Below are 5,000 nucleotides of genomic sequence, written 5' to 3' on the forward strand. Positions count from 1 at the left end.
AATTCTTGTTTATAGTTTCCTTTCAGTTCTCTGTAGTTTTGCAGCCTTCTTTGTCTCTCTCTATCACCCAGTGCCCTTTGATATGCTCTTCGAGCACGTCGTACACATCTTCTCAATTCTGTTAATGAGGAGCTCCAAGGGACCCTTGACTGACGAAAATAGGATCGTCTAGGTATGAAGGAATTCATGAGATTTTGAATTTGGTTCTGTATCTTTTCAGCCGCCTCATCAATATCAAAGCCATTTCCTATTGGTACTTGTAGCTGTAACTCTTGTCTCATACCTTCCCAATCAGCTCTCTTAAAATCAAAAATGGTTCCAGAAAAATCTTCATTTCTATTCATGTCAGATGTCCTTGTAATTTGGAATGTAATCATATTGTGATCGCTTACCGTTACCCTATTCAACACCTGCCAGCCTTGTATCCTACTTAAAACACTTTCACTAGCCAACGTCACATCTATATTCGATTTCACGCCTGCTCTATTTTGATATGTATATGGGAAGCCAGGTCTATTCATCACTATTAAATTGAGTTCCCCAATTGCATCCTGCAATTCCACTCCTCTCTCATCAGTCTCTATGCTATTCCAAAGTATCGATTTCGCATTGGCATCTATTGTGAAGATATGGAATCTATTCCCTCCAACCTCTTTGGCTCTTTTCAATCTATCTATGTATGGTTGTATCTCATGTGCATACTGAAAATACGAATTAGTAAGTAAGAATACTCCCTCGGGTGATGTTAACTCCACCGTGATGGAATGCTCGTCATTTACCTGAGAGATTGCTGTAAGCAAAATCTCCCTTTTTAATACCACAGTAACCGTCATAGGATTTTCTCCACACATGATTGCCCTAGCACTAACTGGACTATGAACAAGCTTACCATTTTTGGTATACGGTTCTTGAATGCATAAAACATCCAAACTTCGATCCTCTGCAACCTTCCAGATCTCGGACATGACTGTGATACTACGCATTGCATTAATCTGAGCAACTCTTATCCCAGAATTCCTATTTGACATTAAGGTTGTCGAATATGGTTGTAGAACTTAACTCCAGTCTTGTCATACTCATAAACGGTTCTTCCATAACATTCTACAAACTCTCTGTAAAGATCTTCTTTATTAAATTTTTCGCTACGTCGAGTATATGCACGATTAAGTAACTCGCTTAGTTCTTCCATATCTGTAGGTAAGTTATTACATCGCAGAAACAATCTATCCGCAGTTCCTGGATATGGAAAACCAATGGTCTTCCCTTTTGGATGTCCTTCTCTAATAATATGTCTAAGGGCCACAACAAGAACACTCATATCTTCCAACCTAGAGAGCCTATAATTCTCTTCCAGATCTGAATATATTAGATAAGGGTCTATTTGTTTTGTATCGCTATCCTTGTCACTATCCTTATTCTTATCACTATCCTTATCACTGGACGACATCTGAGTACTTTCACTCTCTGCAGGAGTGGTCTGAGTGCTGATTGACTTCATTAGGGGCTTATCACAACTTCCATTGTCATTTCTACTTTTCCCTTTCAGCTTAGATTTAATCTTTGAGAGAATTCCTCGATTCCCTGAACCTATATCACTACTACTTTTCCCATTTAATAGGGTGTGGCTAATTGGTTTCTCCTGTTGAAAAGGAGGAGACTCGCTGGATACGCTGGAGGTAACAACACTGTCCTGTAAGGGAAGAGAAGATTCATTTTCCTGTTGAGAAGGAGGAGACTCACTGGATACACTAAAGGTAGCAGCACTGTCCTGTAAGGGAAGAGAAGATTCATTCTCCTGTTGAGAAGGAGGGGACTCACTGGATGCACCGGAGATAACAACACTGTCCTGTAGGTGAAGTGAAAGTTCAGTCTCCCGTGACACCAAGGATACACATGTCTCCGTACTATCTATGATTTTTGAATCTTTTGCTTCTGTGGCTACATTTACATTTTCTCGTTGCTTAAAACCTCTAGTATTCCCTATTATATTTGTGCCTGAGGAACTTTGTTGTTGCATGGTATCAAAAGTTTGTCTCTTATTACGTAGCATGTTCCTCCACTCCATCGCCCTGCGCCAGTTCCGTAGCCTCGTTGAAGGAGGCTTACGTTTCTTACTCCTCAAATTATTATCAGCTATTTGTTGATACTTATTTGTTAAATTTAATTCACTAAGAGGTATGAACACCTTACTGTATGGTGACAATTTACTGGCCATAATCTATACTCTGAATTGCTCTCTGTAAGTAAAGCTGATAAGTCGGACATTGTGGACCTGGTGAATTACATAATTTCCCTCTTGAGGAGCAGGGGATGCACTTTGCTGGCTTGCTAAGATTTGGACAAGTTTTCTTCTGGTGGTTTTCCTCGCCACAGTGTGAACAAACCGAAGCCTTTGCAGTACACTTAGCACTTTTATGACCAAAATTTTGACACTTAAAGCACTTAAATGCAAAGTAATCTCTTACTGATAGTGATCTAAAATCAACATACACACGTTTCCCTTCAATCAGCGTTTTCCTCACACGTGCACTCACTTCAAAGACATGGTTTACTTCTGTTTTCCCTCTGGGGCCGGTTTTAAAACAGTGCCGCATTTCCTCACTTAATTCTTGCTTGGTCATTTTGTCTGAAAGATTTTGTTGCCAAATTGTTTCTTGTAGTTCTTGACCATCCATGTCACTTGGTACGTCATATATAATGACGAGAGGTCGTTTCTTCCTTGGGGCCTCACACTTCAAGCTTTCTGAAATTTTGCTGTTTGAAACAATTTTCTCAATATCCGCAGCTGTTTCGGTTTCCACAATCAGCACACTGTTAATTGCACGCATATTTTTGATTTTAATTTGTTCCTTCCTTGGATCAAGCAGACTTGTGAATCTCTTTTTTGTAGTTTTTGCATCTCCTTCATCTTTTGATTTAATAAATAAAGTATTGTTTGTTTTCGCTTGGGCCGACGCTATTTTAGCCTTAGCACTTGGTCTTGCTGCAATTTCTGCAAAAGAAGGTACAGGCACCTTCGGAATTTCCTCCTTGATAGTTTTTATTTCTTTTGAAATCCCATCACTTTTTTCTACAAGAGTGTCACGAAGCCATTCATTCTGCTTTGTAAGCTCCTCATTCCTACCAACAAGTCTAGATTGGAACAATGCCCACATTGAAAGCTTGTTTCGCAACTCACTCATCACATTTATGGTTATTTTCTTAGTTGGGGTCATGCACTCATCAATAAACTCCAAGATGTCGGTATAATAGTCTTCTACTGTGCTCATTTTCATACCTGCACTAGTATCTCTACGTACATTTGCTTCCTCGTCGACAACAGAAGCCATAGTTAAAACATTTAACTGAACAGTTACAAAAGAATCAGCATAAGCAAGCACTTACGTTTTCCACAGTTTACAGCTCTCCTGCGGCGAGAAGGCACGATTCTGCAAGCAGTATTTGGCAGACGCACTGTATGCACACTCAATATCTCGCTGACCACGAGAAATGGGTGCAACGATCCCTCCTACTTGTCCAGCGTCAAATCCCACTCTTACAAAGAGTGTGATAGAGCTGGAAGTGTAGCAGTTTCTTTGCCAACTGATATTGTTTTTGGCAGTAGTACCAACTGCCGTGGTACACAGATCGAACCACTGTCGTGGTACACAGATCGAACCACAGTCGCCTACCAGTTTCGGTACACAGATCGAACTACGATCTACAGATTCTTTGACAGCACGTCCTGAGAGATAAACTATATTTACCACACTATTATAATATTGTTTCAACAGCTTCTTTGTATAATCTTAAAAAAGATACTTGCTGTTTAATGAAGCTTACAGTAACTGAGCACAACACAGTTAGGTTATGAAGTCCGATGTCAGTTATACACACTCCAAAACGTGCGTTAACGAAATCCACCCGCACGAATCCACGCACACACGCGAACACACACGAGACGACAACGAAAAACACACGTTAAGCTGCCATGCAGCAAATAATACACGCGAAATGCCGTTTCAAGATTGAACACAGTTAGGTTATGAAGTCCGATGTCAGCTATACACACTCCAAAACGTGCGTTAACGAAACCCACCCGCACGAATTCACGCACACGCGCGAACACACACGAGACGACAACGAAAAACACACGTTAAGCAGCCATGTAGCAAATAACACACGCGAAATGCCGTTTCAAGATTGTAGAACGGAAGATGTAGGAATCGACCGCGGCCATCTTAGATAGGGACAGCGGGAATCTCGTTAATCCATTCATGCGCGTCACTAATTAGATGACGAGGCATTTGGCTACCTTAAGAGAGTCATAGTTACTCCCGCCGTTTACCCGCGCTTGCTTGAATTTCTTCACGTTGACATTCAGAGCACTGGGCAGAAATCACATTGCGTCAACACCCGCTAGGGCCATCGCAATGCTTTGTTTTAATTAGACAGTCGGATTCCCCCAGTCCGTGCCAGTTCTGAGTTGATCGTTGAATGGCGGCCGAAGAGAATCCGCGCACCCGCGCGCCCCCGGAGGAGCACGCTAAGGCGGACGCGGCCTCGCAGCAAGGAAGATCCGTGGGAGGCCAAGGCACGGGACCGAGCTCGGATCCTGCACGCAGGTTGAAGCACCGGGGCGCGAACGCCGCGCAGGCGCGCGCATCCTGCACCGCCGGCCAGCACGAGGCCAACCAACGGCGAGAGCAGACCACGCCCGCGCTAAACGCCCGCACTTACCGGCACCCCTACGGCACTCACCTCGCCCAGGCCCGGCACGTTAGCGCTGACCCACTTCCCGACCAAGCCCGACACGCCCCGATCCTCAGAGCCAATCCTTATCCCGAAGTTACGGATCCAATTTGCCGACTTCCCTTACCTACATTATTCTATCGACTAGAGGCTCTTCACCTTGGAGACCTGCTGCGGATATGGGTACGAACCGGCGCGACACCTCCACGTGGCCCTCTCCCGGATTTTCAAGGTCCGAGGGGAAGATCGGGACACCGCCGCAACTGCGG

The 5,000-nt window shown here is 43.6% G+C and overlaps 1 pseudogene; it reads right to left on the bottom strand.

The window, feature by feature from the left end:
- Positions 1-4,166: 4,166 nt before the first annotated feature.
- LOC124583831 overlaps positions 4,167-5,000 on the bottom strand; it is a 3,012-nt pseudogene continuing 2,178 nt past the window's right edge.

Source organism: Schistocerca americana, unplaced genomic scaffold (assembly GCF_021461395.2).
Source record: "Schistocerca americana isolate TAMUIC-IGC-003095 unplaced genomic scaffold, iqSchAmer2.1 HiC_scaffold_47, whole genome shotgun sequence".
In the NCBI taxonomy this organism is placed as follows: domain Eukaryota; kingdom Metazoa; phylum Arthropoda; class Insecta; order Orthoptera; family Acrididae; genus Schistocerca; species Schistocerca americana.